The sequence below is a fragment of the Plectropomus leopardus genome, chromosome 21 (assembly GCF_008729295.1).
Source record: "Plectropomus leopardus isolate mb chromosome 21, YSFRI_Pleo_2.0, whole genome shotgun sequence".
Lineage (NCBI taxonomy): Eukaryota > Metazoa > Chordata > Actinopteri > Perciformes > Serranidae > Plectropomus > Plectropomus leopardus.
Window position 1 is genome coordinate 5,493,678 of NC_056483.1, and position 16,473 is coordinate 5,510,150.

Here is a 16,473-nt window from a genome sequence, read left to right on the forward strand (position 1 = left end):
ATGCAAATAGTCACAGCACCAGACTTACAAATGGATTTCTATCTTTCCACCCTCTCTGTTTTTTCCTCGCCGTTTTTGTGAACAATCCAGCGCTTATTAAAGTGGAGCTGGAGCGCGGAGGGGATGGTAATTCATCCACTGTATGACCACTATTTCTGCTAGTGATAGGACGGCAACAGTCTGTTTTTTGACATTCAGGCCGAGGGGAGCACGCTGTTCCGGCATGCCTCGTCCTGATTCGGTCACATTTTAAAATTGACCTGTCATGACACGGGGTATGCAAAATCACTCTAGATGTTGTTTGTCCTCCACAGGCTCTCAGTTGTTTATATGTATTTATAATCAGGGCCATGGTGGTAAATAAAGGATGGGTCAACTCTACTTCACCTCAGCTGCTCTGGATGGAAAGATGGAGTCTTAAAATAAGATCTATGAGGTCTTCATTATAGATCAATGTTTGAGGAATACAACAACTGACAGATGCCGATTTGCTGAGACCTAATCACATATGATGTGAACAGTTTCGCCGTCAGATGAGACATCAGAAATGTTGTGTTTCTCAGCTGATCATGATAGTTTTATGTCTCTCTTTGCATTTAATATATAATAACAATTATAATAATATTTAATAAAATGATAACGTTGGAACCAAATGTATAAAATTTAAAGCTCTGATAGTTTTCCTTCATATTATTTTCAGTGAATCATTAACTAGTTACACTCTCTTTACTTTCTCCATGTTTCTCTGCCTCCACGAGAACATCCTGCCTTTCTCTTTAGCCCTGATTATAAAAGCCTTTATTTGACAGGTGTTAATTGCAACAATTGGGGATTATTTTAATGTTGTGGGTGTTAACAAGCTATGGCTTTATATCAATGCTTATATAAACCATACTGTCCAGCAGCAACAAGTTAGATAGCCTTGGAGGTTAAAACAGCTCGAATGCAAAGTGACTTGAAAAACATGTTTTCCAAGTCCTTATTGTGTGAACTGGTGTTAATTGTTTGGGTTTGTACCTAAAATGTTACTTACACTGATATCTCGCTGTTCTCGCTCTGTAGATTAGAAAATGTCCTATCATTTATTTTGAGCACAGGAGGTGTATGCATACATTTATCCAATCAAACGTGAACCAGGGTCAGCAAAACAAACGCGATCCATCATATTAAACCACATTTTCCCGTTGGCTTGTAAACTAGTTTGTTATTTAACATTTCTGAAACTCATCATCTGTCTTCTGATCTTAGAAAGGTGTGGGTGGAACATCTTCATCTCTGATCCTATCAAGTTTTAAAGATTTTATTTAACTTCCTCTTCGACCTAAATGCCCACATATTCACTTGGATCTACAGATATCAGCCTCAACATTAAAATCACTGACAGGTAAGACGAGTAATATGAATGAATGAATGAGTTAGAAGAAGTAACACCTTTGACATTATGTCCAAGATGCCTATGTATTGTACTGCAGAGATATCCACTGCTAAGCGGCCAAGGACAGGCCGTCCCTTCTGTAATAATACCTCCTGGCCTGAGAGCCGATAGTGAGTCACTGTAGCCTCGAGTGTGCCGCAGCTGAGGATGAAGAACTTGAGCTGGCCTGGATACAGCGTAGAAGTTATAGTCTCAGTGACGACCCTTATACCCATCACAAGCACAAAACATTTGACAGCAAAGAAATGAAGCGATGTAAGAAGCAAAACCAGATGCTGAAGAAGCTTGGCGAGTAAAACAATGCGGTTAGATGCTGAACTTGCGACGTTTATTTAGACTGGTAGGTAACATCTAACGTTGGCTATTTTCCGAAACATATCTTTAGTGTAACTAATGAAAACACAAACTGTGGGCTCACAGTTCGCTATAAACTTTTTAAATGTCGTGATGTGACTGTTTGCTTGTTACTGTGTCGTTGCTAAAACTGAGCTAAGTACGCTATAAAGTAAACTATACACAAACGCCACGTGGAGATTATAAGACTGCAGCCTAATTTTGACCCCACTGACTGGAATACAAATAGGTCATTTAAAGGGTGAAATACTGCCCCTTATTTAGTTGGACTGTGTGGCTGGTAATTACAAATAGGTCATTTAAACTATAGTAACAGCCGACTACTTAGTTCCTGATCTTTAATATGACAAGTTATTATTTGTTGCAGCAGGTTTCAGATATTTGTCCTCTGTTGACGTTGGGGTATGATGTTTATATTCACGTTTACCTTCCTCTACAGCCCTGTTGGAAAATGTGGTCACCCCAATTACCACAAGTTAAAAGTTTGTCATTTCTTGAGACATTTTTGATTTGATGACCAAATAACCTTTAGATAAAATACCCAAAGAGCCTTCGTTACACGCTTCTCATACACACGCTAACCTCCGTGGGCTAATTACAAACCTAAACAATGCTAATAGATTCAACCATTAAAAGTCTCTAACAGGGGCGAGCTAGCATCGTTGGGGCGTAAATGTCTCCAAAGTGGCCGCGGCAGCCTCAGCGCTTTGTGACAGGGTGGAATTTGTTATTTCGGAAGTTGAGATTAGTTCTCCCTGTGAACTCCTCCGCTCCCATTCTGATTCCATATCAAACAGAGAAATGTCAGGACCTGCACTGTGACATTTAAAACCCCCATTGTAGACCTTGTCTAATTGAACCTCCCTCATTATAATGATGGAGTGCGGACCGACCACTGCAAAAGAACATCAGAAATGAAAGCTATGGTTTGGTGCCAGCAAGGATTATTTACATTCCCGCTGTCTTCTTCTCAGCGGTGAATCTGACTATCTCTCAGTCTCTACGGTGACATTTCAGGGCTGTCAAATAACGGGCACGGAGTAATGGTCAGCATATTTGCAACAAGATGAAGGTGAGTCTGGTCAAATCAGCATTCACAGGGGTGTCATGTTGTATAAATAATGTAAGCTATAATGGTGATATACTGCGTGCTTATATTCTGTATTATTCACTATCAGCGAGAACATCATTTTCCTCACAGGAGGCACAAAGAGAAGATAATGTGACTCTGACATTAAACTGATGATTTTACACAGGCGCACATTGTTGTTTTTCACATTTTTTTCTTCCCACTATTGTGCTCATCTGATTAATGTTCTTTGAATATCTCTTTGAAAAACAAGTTACTGCCTAATCCAACACTACACCGACGTCAGTGGGAAGTTCACAAGTTCAGGCTTACGAGAGATGAAGTACTGAACTGTTTGGGCTTTGTCATGTTGTGCCCTTCACGGCTTACGTTCATATTGTTGCAACGTCTCGCTGTAATTGGAAGAAAAGTAAAGCGTCATTGGCATTCTGCTCAGTCCACTGTGGTGAATTTGATGAGAATGTCACATTAAAAATGCATGTTCCTCATACGTTCTTTGGCCTTTGTCTTTAGCCATGGGAAACAGCGGACACTTATGACAAATAAGGACGGAGCTGACGCCGCCTGAGGTGGATCTCTCCATTCGACAGGAAACATCAGCGTCTCCTCCCAGTGTCTGCCTCCTCCACACGAGATTGTGCATTTGTCAACCGCCTGGGCCGACGGAGGGGGACAGAAATTGGGTCACAGTAGCATAGACTCTAAAATATTATTCTTAAAAAAAAAAAGACAATCTTTCACCTGCTAAATGATATATAAATCCTGGTCACTAAGCTGCACACATCCCTTTTTAGATATTTCTGCGGTCGTTTGTGGTGATGTTTGAACCAGCAGCTCACACAGCTGACTAATGGCCAGCAGCCAGCTCTCGACCAGCTGCTGGCCGACTACTTGTGAGACATCTCAGGTCTCCTAAATCCTCCAGGAATCTGCCACAAATGAGCACTAACTCTGCACTCCTGGGCATCAGGGGAAATCTCCTGGAACCAGACAGCAATGTTTTGTTTACATTAAGTGGTTCTGTCCATAGAATATATAGCTCAAGGCGACAAGTGCATTTGATCAGGTACTTAGAAACAGTTTAGAGGTACTTACACATAACTTACGCAGCTTATGCCTACAGTATATTTATCTAACAGTTTTTCATTACTTTACAGATACATATCAAACTGGAAGTAATTATATAAACCTATAGGACCTATAGGAGGTAATTATACTTCTGAAAATGACAGCTCCTTCCATTTTGCAAATATTAAGCCACAACATCAAAGTCTCATGCCACCATGCAGTTAATGCTGCACTTTTAATCAAAAACGTGTTGAAGTGAGTACAAAACACTAATATGAGAGTTTAAATAAATCCTATTCTAGCTATTTTCCTTCAGAAAGTGGCCATTACATCTGCGCAATACAAGGTATATTGCGAAAATATAAATATGAACAAATAATAGACAAGACACAGGGAAATAATGCTACAAAGTAATGCACATGGCGTTTAGCTCCAAAGAGTGTGTGGGGTCTTTTAGTGTGGCAGATTAGCAGCTGCGTAAGAAGCGAGTGGGGGTGTCTGACCAATGATTGTTTACAAAGATGGACAACAAGCCAGTTTCTCAAAACTGAAGCCACAACATTTTGATTGCCCCCTAGAGGCCAGCTGCAGTATTGGTCATAAATCTCCCTCTATGTTACTGGATGGGACATGGGCCAAACGTGTCTGTGGCGTGAATGGTGCCGCTCGCATTTGGTCCGAAGGCAAGAACTCGATACTATGGAGATCACCTAAGCCCTCAGGAAGGGCGCCAAGCTCTGATGCAAATTTTACATAGTGGCCAAAAGTGGAATAACACTGTCGGAGTCGGTCGGTGTGGGTGATGCCCACAGGCCAAGAAATACTTTTCCCCATTGACTTACATCAGGAAAGAGACATCTGTTAATCAGTAAATCAGTAATTTTTGTGAGCATCAAACCCCCCGGAAATGACTCATTTCACTATTTAGATTTAAGCCATCCAATTTGACACATCCATGAGTTCGCTACTGTGCAGACTGTGGCTCCAAATGATGAGTTTATATACAGTTATAGTGTCCGACTTGTTATTAGCCACTGATATAAGATACCTGGAGGATGCCATGACAACACAGTCTCAAAAGGGTGAATACTTTCGATGGAAAACTTCCAATTTGTCATTAACTCCAAAAACAACTAATCCATTTCTGCTCATAATATAAAACCCAGCTGTCAATATAAAGATAATGAATGCCCAAACAAACCACAAGAGGCTTAAGGCAACATGCAGGGCCAGGCTCCCAGGTCGGGGATGCATTAAATGGAACATACACTATGATATTGAATTTTCCAATAGGATGAATGTGACCTAAAAGGAGTGATTTCTATCTTCTGCAGTTTATTTACTTACTTAGAATACAGTATTCTTGAGATTTGTCTACAGTGTGTGAAGTTGACAGGAAGTAAAACCACCTACATTAGCTGCTGTGGTAAGAAAGTCATATCACAGTTTTTTCATTTTATGTCAGCAAAGTTTCATCTTCTGAGAGTGAGAACTGACAGCATTTCTCAGAGGAGTCACTCAAGGAAGGAGCCGACTGCTCTCTGTTCTCGGGGGAAATATAGTTTTGAGTTGAACGTGTGGTATCCATCATGCTGATGAAATGCATAATTAATTCTCATCATTCCTATAATCCTTCTCTTGACTTGACCGCAGAGATGAAAATTACAAGCCGGGGCCCCGTGTCAGCAGGCCGCCTGATATCTATTGTAGTTTTCTTGCACAGTGGCAAAGAAATGCAGATGATAAATCGGCAAGGTTACAAAGTATTTACACAAATAAGTTGAAAACAATCGATCCAGTGCAGCACACTGTCATACCCTTAGGGATGTGGTTCCCCTGGAAGAATGCACAATCCCCCTGGCCTGGGTTCATTTGAGACGCAGATTGTGTCTGATTGATCAATGAGAACCGCTGCTGAGCCATCAATCTAACAGGAGTGGAATAGGAAAAAGGGAACATTAACATGTATAAGCTGCCGTGTCCCGACAATGTCCTCTACCTTGAGTTGGTGGGAAAGCAGCCACCTCTGGGGACACGAACAAAAGTGGTAAGTCTAAGACCTGCGACAGCAACGCGTTATATAAGGACAACAGGGACGATGTCAACATCTCAGCTCCTTTGTGATCTCATCTCTGTCGCAGCAGAGGCTCCTTATCTCTATCTTACCCGAAAAAATACATCTATCACCGAGCTGCTGCCACTCCTGCACAGCTTTTTCTACGCAGGTTAGGGAGTTAATAATCTCTGAATTGTACAAAACTTGAATTTCACCTTCAACTGCCCTCCAGGTAATCATCGCTGTGAGCCGCTAATGAAAGCATAAAATTGCTGGCACCTTTTTGGCCACCTCCGTGCTGCAGTATTTAAGACAAACAGGTGATTAATGAGTGATTTGTGCTGGTATTGCTGGTAGACAGCTGTTCCATATTGCAGGAATGATTGGGCGGAGCAGTTAAGATCTGTTCGTCAAGGTCTTTTTAGAGTAGGTTGCTTTTCTGATCCATTACCAGAAAAAAAGGGGCTATTTTGTTGTGCTAGAGAATTTGGCAGTTTGTGTACTGTTAAACAAGTATGGAAATAGTGCAAAAACACAAAATAACCACGTATTTAAAAACAACATGATTCCTTATGGTCAGTCTGAAATTTAAAGTTTTTCCATTTTCAATGGAGGATAAAATCGATTTTGGACATATTAGTGGAGAAAGCCTCTTCAGCCCTCTATGTGGGCGTTTCCATGGCAGCAGACTGACATTTGAGACCTGGCGTTGCTAAGAGACGTTATAACTACTGCTAATGTCGATACAAGACATTTTCCCCTTTCTTCGACGGGTGCACATGCAGTTATGTACCAACGTTTAACATATAGGAGGACACACAGCCCACCCGCGAGAGTGAAATGTTGGCATTGTATGTTTATGTAAACCACAGATATGTTTTATTTGTACATTTTATACGTAATATATTAACATTTCTAAAGTGACATAGTTGTGCTGAGGGGCTGGTGGGTGGCGAAATGGTTGTCAAGCATCAGACCACGCTTCGAGACTAATACAAGTTTTTGTTTTGTTTCTTAAACGAGAGGTCAGGACTGTCCAATCGTATTTGTAATGACCAAACTTGGTATTTTAATCCAAAATATATTTTTTTTCCAAACCTCAACAAAGTGTTTTTTGTTGCTAGCTTTATCCACACCTTAACCACAGCATCGTCACGTTTGTCCATGAAGCCGCTGTTTCAGACTTCCTGTTCTGGTTTCTGGCTTTGAAAGCAAGTAGCTCATGTTCATAAATATTGATTGAGGCCACAGAAATAACATTCAAATTCTTTGCTTATGTTGTGTTCTTATTTAAGAGATTGGGAACGGCTGTCTTTATAGTTCAAACTGCAAAATATGAAGGGAGTTAGATGTCTCAAATGCAGTTTGAGTGGTAAAATATATTTAGACATAAAAGAAAGAAGTCAAGGTTGTAGGTTTCAAGGAGTACAACATCAACAGCCTGTAAACTGTACGTGGGTGACCCAGAGAATCATACACGGATCAATTGACCAAGGTGATAAACATTGCTGCGGACATAAAAGCATTTGAAAGGTCTTAATGTGTCATATTAAGAGGATATTTAGCTGTAGAGCACAGATACCCTCCCTGCTGATTAACTGATTGTGTGGCTGTGGAACCAAACTATATTTAAATCAAATACCAGCCTGGAGAACAATAATGCAGGCGGAACTACCACATCAGAAAAATAAACAAGACTTCGATTTCTTCTCCTTGGTGATTACAATCTAAATAAAAAGTGTTTTATGATGTTTGAGCAAAAAAATTCAATTTCAGTTTGACTTGAAGATATTGTCGATATTTAACCCCAACGCAGAGGGAAGGACGTGACTATAAACAGCCACAAGCAGTTCATGTGAGGATACTGGGCGTTAAAGTGCTTGCCAAGGGGCATCTTAACACAAGCTGACACATGGTGAGAACAGCATGTCTTGTTAACTTTTGCCACCCTAATTTTTGCACCTAATCTTGGAGGTTGAGAGGGTGATATATTGCAGTTGCTTCTCCAACCGATCCCGCCATGAAAAGACACATCACACACTGTACATTAAAAAAACAATATTAGCTCCAAATGTGTTTGCAGTTAATGTGCAGATATGTAGGTGCACCGGGACGTTCGTCGCCCTGGCTGCTCTATGATAAATAATAGATGAGTTTACAAATTACTACAGACTCTGGCATTATTTTTATAAGCTGCAAAAATATCTGCGGGGTGAACAAATGTCAGTTGCGGGGATATACAGTATAAGCTTAAATATTGACATTCAGATTGCAGCAGAATCAGTCCTCACAGTAGCCAGTCACAGTAATACTCGGCTCGTGGCATTATTCATTCACTCCTGCAGTCATGCGTTGGCGCAGTAGCTAATCTCTGCCCCCAAGGCACTTCAGCAGTAATGCACCTGTTAAAAAATCCCCATCCATGTCATTCTGAATTGTGAAAAGATTAGCTAATATTTTATAATAGTTTGGGGGGATTTATTGGACACTTGTGTGTTTCTCTCTGGCTAGAAGGCTGCACTGTCACTCCATAAGGTTTTTTTTAAGAAAAATGGTGAACCTTGCAAAACTGTTGTCTGTGTTTAATGCTCCGAAGCTACCAAAAGCAATTTCTTTCCAGACGTTTTGCAAAATTGCCCACGTTTTAATTTACAATTGAGTGATGACAGAGTGCTAGAAACACTGCAGGAAAGTCATGCAAAAGCCATTGCGTGGCCTTGTGTCACAGAGCTGCATTTTGCTGTCTCATGTCCCATCTATTTTAGGCGTGTACCTATTTTAGGTATGCTTCTTTTCAGTTCAAACAGCAGGATTGCTCCAGAGTATAATTTCCACCTGATTTTGCAGATATAAACAGAAGCACTAGGTTTTAGCTGCTGACACTTAAAGAAGTATTTCTCTGAAATAAAGAGGGTCCTCACATAAAACTAGACCATCTATTCAGTGGAAATACACAAATATTTTTGAAATTGGTGCTACATGAGCAGAGAAATAACATATTAAGGACTATGGCATTCGCTTTTGCCAGAGAGGTAGAAAACCTACAACTACCATGATGCACTGTGCCACACCAGACCAATAAACACTCCTGCTGAGGGTGACAAAGTTGTCTTTGCAATACAATTGTGGCTCGCTGGGGACAAAAAAGCTTCTATTAAAGTTAGAGAGTAAGATAAAACATTTGAGGTGATAAGTAGAAGTTTGGTTTATATTTGATCAGTGCTGCTTTGTTTTGCTCTTAGATCTAAGTTTTTTTTACCCTCCATTTTTTACTTTGGAAGAAGCAGTATGGCGCTCGCTTGCTGTTCACATGTTCTCATATTACAGTCAAACAGTGCACCAAAATATGTTTCTGAAAAAAGTTTTAGAAGCAAAACAGGCAGTGCAGCAACATAATCTTGGTATATATTCAATCAGCACTGCCTAGTCTTAGCATTTTATCAGATTTCAGTTTGAGTTGTGATAGAGGGGCAGGTAAGTCTTTTGATCCAGCTCGGTACCGTTTGTGTCTGTGGTGGCGGTTATGGGTGACGAGCTACACAAAAATACAGATGTGTTGCCTACAGCCTGAGCAACAGTCCAAAAGCCAGCAAAACTCTACCAGATGACATTTAGGGAGCTCAAAGCAAGTTTACCATAGTTCATCCCAATAACCACACTGCGGCAGGAAAAAAGATGTTGGGACTGAATATTTTGGAGATGATTAAAATGTAAACCTAAAAGCAGGAGATCAAAAGGAAAAAATCAATCCCCATCGTTAATCCTTTAAAGGTATTTTTCTGTATATGAATTTAAGTCATAGTTGTGACATTATGTAAGATGCTAATTTGCACGTTTAAATGTTATCATTAGTGAAACACTTGAATTTGTTTCTCTGTTTGAAGCCCCACTAATCTCTCCATCACAAACCTGCTTTTCCCCCCGGCAGTTGTTGCTTTTTACATTTTTAGAGCTGTTGTACTTTGTAGGCATTGAAATAAATCATTTCAAATTGAATCATGGGCTGAATGTCAGATTTTATGATGCGCCGCATCTCTTCTGAGGGGAACAGGAAATTAAATCGAAGCACCGTTGTCAAATATTTACACCTCTAACACCTACAGATCAGCTGTTGATTCCATTTTGACAAATGTTGTGAACTGTTCACTGAATAAATAGTGAACAATCATTTTTTTGTTCATAAATCAATAGTTATTTAAATTGGTGTTAATTTAGGTGTAAATTGTTTGAGTACCACCCACTTATGTTATATCATCAAGAAACATGTCAGTCAACTAAGAAAAAATGAAAAATTAGCAAAACTTAAATCAAACTCTCAGGAAACCTTAAACAAAATCAGTTAACACTGGTAGCTAATTTTAAAAACAATTGTATGTGTTTCATTAAAATGTGTCTTTAAATTGTAAAACAAAAACAAGCAGCGCAGTTTCAGGTAGAACTAGAGGCAATTGAAACAGAAAATCTCTCTACAATAGGTGGTGGAATGAATATGAATGATTTGAGACATGAAGATAGTCAGATTTGTGCCTTTGGAAAAACTTCACTGAAGTAACTTCTGATTTTCCCATTGCATGTTTTTTAGACTTATTAGTTGAAAATACTAAATGTGTTAACCTATTATGACCCTGAGCAGATTTACGGATGCTGCAGGAGGTTAAGTCACGGATAAAAAGACACCTTGTCAAGGTGTCTTTTTATCCAGTAAAGGTACTAAATGATAGGGAAGGTTGGAGAAGGTGTTGATAACATATTTCACCTCACTGAGCGGTTTGAACTGTGGATACATGTGAAATGGAGTTCAGGTCAAATTGCCACAGCAAAAGTTCAGTAGTGAGAAACTGTTTGTAAAGTGTAGCAATGCAGCATCTCACAAAAGTCAACAAGAACTTGACAAAACCAACATGAAAACCAGTCAGATCTGAAGATGCCAACACAGATTTTTCCTTATTTGCTGATTAGAAATAAGACCTCGGTAACTTCTAACCTCCTCTGTGACTCAATGGACATCTTAAAACAAACTTAATAAATGATATGACAAAATTATCTCATTCTAAAAGGGGATCTTTTTTTCTTCTGACTCATGGGATAAACTGGACAGATTAAACCTCCTAAGTTCAGACCTATCAGCTCTGTTATTGCACAAGCTAATTTGGGTGTGATAGCTCAAACAAATGTTCAGCACAGACTCAGTCTCCAGTGAATTATAGTTAATTACTAAAGGAGGCAGCTCCAGGATTTGTTTCTGCATGGCAATAAGGTCTTTATTATTCAAAGTATTTAGTGTGTTGATCAGTTTACCACTTTGGTCAAAACTCTAATATTTCAGCAGTTATTGGATAGATTTCTATAAAATTTGGCACATATATTCATGGTCTCCAGAGGATGCACTGTGATGACTTTGGTGATCCCATAGTCCAATATGTTCTCATCCCAACTTGTCACATGGTGCAGCTCTGTCAGTGACCTTCTGCATCTACTCATAACGTTTTAAGTTTCCATCTGCATCAGTTGTTTATGCTCCGGGATGCTGTTACAGTGATGGCAACAAATGCACATGTGGTGGGCTGAAGCATCATCATCCTTATGTTTACACAACAGCGTGGACTGTCACGATGGTTAAATGGCACCGCCCGTGCGCATTGCATGTGGACACGCCTGTATATGATAATAATGCCACTGGTTCTGTCCGACTGCACTCTCATCTGATGCCATCCAGCTGCGTTCCAGTTGGATGCAGAGGGTGTTTTTAGTGTCATGCTTGAACGCCAAACGCACTGACAGAATGGCGCTATTTGAAAAATCTGGAGTGAGAACGGGCTGCCTACACTCAGGTAGTCAGACCTATCTCCACAGGACTGTGTCAGGGCTAGAGAAACGTCTGTAATTATACATTATTGTTCTGCTATATAGGAAAAAATGCTCTGGCTTGTTTGAACTTCTTCAAACCAATCACAATGGTCTTGGGCGGCACTGAGCCCAGGATGCAGCGATGGTGCCCTTTTAAAATAGTGTCGGTGAAAACTCACTTTGGTTTGCACGTGGGGAGGCGAGCACTGTTATTAAGATAGATAAATCTCCACAAAAAAAACAAGACAAAAAACAGTGATAGTCATGTCAACAGTGTGATTCAACTTTATCTACGGAAAGAAGAAATCAACATGATCTGATAATCTGTGCCGTCGAGGTGAAGCCTGAAGTTACTTTAGCTCTGGAGGAGCCCGAAGGACTCGTTAAAACCACAGATTATTATCTAGCTTTACGTGTCACTTGCAGAACATTATTATGATGATAATAATTTGGAATGAGCTTCAAAAACTTTGGTGACTGTCTTTTAATCTAGTGTCATCATCAGATCAACATTTTTATTCATCAGTCATGATGGTACTTGGTGTTTAGTACTATTAAGCAAATGTCAGCAACCCTAACCCGAAGCTAACTCTAGCCACAAACACATTAAAAAACGCATTGACCTCAAGACCAGGAGACTGGGAGTGCTAAAATGCTAACTCATTTCTGGGTTTTAAGACTAATTCCTGGAGCTCTCTATTCATTCTAATTTTTTCCATATGCGAAAGTGTAAAGCCACAGTGTTTTGAGAATTTAGCAACCAGTGTCAGCTCATATTTTCATGGAAACAAATAAAACAACATGTATTTTCACCATAGAACAACAAAATGAAAAGGCAAAGGACCCAAAGGGATATAATGCCTTCAGGGATGAGACAGGAGCTCAGTGTTCGCCTCACAGCGAGAAGGCCCACTGTTCAAACCTGAGTTGTCTGTGTGTTTTCCCTTTGATAGACTGGCAGCCCGTCCATTGTATATCTCGTCTCTTGCACAATGCATGCTGGGATAGACACCAGCCCCCCTGCAACCCTCAAGAGGATTAGCCATAATAAAAGGGACGGATGAATTGGCTAAATGGAGGGACATGTTGAGGCCATACTCAATTATTTGTATTAAGTGCACTCTTCAAAAATAGATTCTGTAAGATGAAGTAATTACATTATATTAAATAACTTCCCCCACATTATTGCATTATAGCCTGACATGTTATGCTCTCATCACATCCAACACTTTGACATTGCATCTCCGTTAAGAGCTCTCTACAACTTTGTTTAGAGTGAATTTTTCCCTTGACCATGACAATGCTGCCAGTCCTAACCCCTGAATGTCAGTCTGGACAATTGATACGATAAACCCAATTGAAACTTTCAATCTCCCTCCCGCTGATAAGAACAGAGGGAGCCCGCGAGGGGGAAGAGGGAGGGGGACTTTCTTTTCTTGACGGTGTCAGTAACAGCAGAATCTCCATTAGACTGGCGAGGAAAACAACATTTAGGAGCACATCTCCTGCAGTTCGGCTCAATACCTTTTTCACAGCAATATGGTTTCAGCTTTTAGAGGAGAGTGAGAAGAAGCCTCTGTGATTTATTGTGACTTTGTAAAGATTGCCTGATGTTATGTATGCAGTGCAAAAGGTGCTAACAAAGTGCAATAGTAAGGAATAATAAAATCTTGGTGGTTGATGACGTATGTAAATTAAAGGAGCACTCCACAAATTTTGCATGTGCAAAAACTTTTTAAAATCATGGGGAGTATTACTCTGCCCGTGAAAACAGTTTTATAACCTTAGTTTGGGCAAGTGTTCTTGAGATGTTATGTTCTTAAGAATGAGATAGATAAGGACAGAGTGACCTTGACTTTTGACCTATGACCACCAAATTCTAATCATTTCATTGTTGAGTCCCTGTGGACATTTGTGCTAATTTTAAAGAAAGTCCCTGAAGGACCATCAATGGCGCAGAAGAATAAAAATGCGATACTAAATCTTAAGTAAAAGCAGCAATACGAAGATGTAAAAACACTTTATTACAAGATTAAGTCCTGTATTCAAAATCTTACTTAAGTATAGATTATCAGTAAAATGTACTTAAGTGTCAAAAATTAAATTCTCAGTTTGCGGAATGGCCCCTTAAATATTACTGCAGACACTGCATGGCCAAAAGTATGTAGACATTGAACATTACACCCTTGTGTGATAAGCTAACAAAACAGGCAGCACTCTTCTAGGAAGGCTTTACACAAGATTTTGTAAGTTGGCTGCAGGGATTTACTCACATTCAGAGCATTAGTGAGGTCAGTCACTGATGTTAGTGATAAGGCTCGCCTTGCAATGCATTTCAGCTCGTTCCAGACGTGTTGGATGGGGCTCTGTTCAGGCCACTCAAGTTTTTCCACACAAAACTGGGAAAACTATTTGTTTATGGACCTTGATACATGCATGGGGATATTGTTGTGTTGAAACAGGAAAAGGCCTTGTTATTTAAGGATGGTTCAGAATATTTCCAGCCAATATTGTATTTTACACCAAAACGCTGTCTTTTTCTACACATAACGAAGTGGTTTTTGAGCCTAACCCTGGCCGAGATTATTTTTTAAATTCACGTCATTGCCAGCTAAGATTGTGGCAACAAAAGTGGGTATTATAATCCAAAACATAATGTAATAATCATTCCCATGTGGTTTTTGTGCCTAAACCTAGCCAAGATTGTGGCCACAAAAGTATTTTAAGCCAAAACATGATCTTTTCCTAACTCAAATCGACGCTTACCTAATTACATGTCAACCACAGTGTTGAAAACTGGAGAAAAAAAAACTGTAAATGTTTAACATATCTGCTTCATATTAAATGTACAGATGTAACATATCTGTGTTTTGCAGAAATGTACGATGCAAACATTTATTCTAGCGACTGGGTTTGCATGACATGGACATTTGAAAATGCCATTAATTGTACTTATGCTAATGTGCGTAGTTATTTTCTGACTGTGAAATCCTGATTTTAAGAAGCACACAGTACTTCCAGGAAACACTCTTCACCGGATATGTTCACGGGTCAGTCAAGGTCCAATGTGATGAGCCAATCCTGTCGCAACACAACACATGAAAAGCTCCCGGTGGTTGGGAGCACATTTCCACACTGCCTCTGTCACCGTGTCCATCAGGGTATCGATCCAGAGACCTTATCAAGCAGTGTATCTGAAGCTAACAGGGTGGTGGGGATTGGCTTTGCAAATCTCTACCTCTTCTAACTTTCCTTTTGATCTGAGCGTGGCCTCTTTGGTCTGCGTTTCATAATCAGCTGAGTTGAACTCGTCTACGCCTCAGTTTCTCTCTACAAGTTAAGACCGGAGCCGCTCTCTTTGGGGTTGCTTAGTGCCACCTCAAATTTATTTCACCTAATTCTGTCAGTGTGTTGATGTGTCTGATTGCAGAAAGAGAGCATCTTTAGTTAAGTTTCAAACCATTTAAAAAATTTAAAGCAACCCATCAGCATATTCATATGTCACACAGCTTGTTGGCTTTTACATTTGTGTAATGTTTTATTGATGCACCTTGTATAACTATTGCATCATAGATTACAAAGAATAAAAGTGCGGGGAACATCAGTATCATCAGAATAAATTGAATAATTGCAATAGTTGCACTGCCTCTGGTTATTTCATGATGACAAGAGACAGAAGCATACGTCATGTCTCACTTCCTCACAGCAATCTAAAGATGACACGGTGCGGTAACAAATACAGGCAGTTCCTATTGAGTACAGGACTAATATCCTTCAAGTGGAAGACTAATCTGAAGCAATAAGCAATGCTGATGTGTTAACTGCATGTCCAGTAATGTGCTGTAATAATATTTAACCATTTAGCTTTTCAAAACGACTTAGAGTAACACAACTGCATTTTAAAGTTGTCTGAATACTAATCATGTAAACGGATGTAAATAGTCAATTTACTGACAGTAAGCTTCAAAAGGTCTGTCTACACATGTTAAAGTAGCAATATCAGTTTCTTTTTTGAGCCTCCACTAAACACAAAAACCCAGCAAATCTGTAAAGAATCAATTACAGTATGTGCTAACTCACTCTAGCTAATGTGACCAGCAAACAGCTGCTTTTTATTTGGGTTTAGGAGGATAAACCACCGAAACACCAGCTTACTTGCATTCGGTAGCATTGCGTTAGCAAGAATCCTAAAAAAAAAAAAAAGTTATTCCTAATACTCAAATTTATTTCTCTTGTAAATGGCAAAAAGCAATGAAAATATGAACAAACGTGTACTTTGAACCAGTGTGTTGCCTTTCCAAGTATGTTTTCTTGTATTGCTGTGTAAGAGTTATGTTATTGTTCTGAATATTAACAGCATGTTCCATTTAAATATTCTGAATTTAGCATTTTACAATTAAGACGTGGGTAATATTTGGGTTTTCAATATCATAGTTTGGACAAATAGTTTGCGAAATATGGCCTGTTATTTGTTTACGTTGGGCTTTGTGTGTTGTCATGGATACGCTGAATACAAACCAACTCGCCAAGTTTGCAAGGCTGGAGTAGAGATGCATGCAAAAAAGCCCAAATTTGTGGCTGCAAGCAGAACCTTTTAAACAGAAGCAGGACTTTATTCAAAGG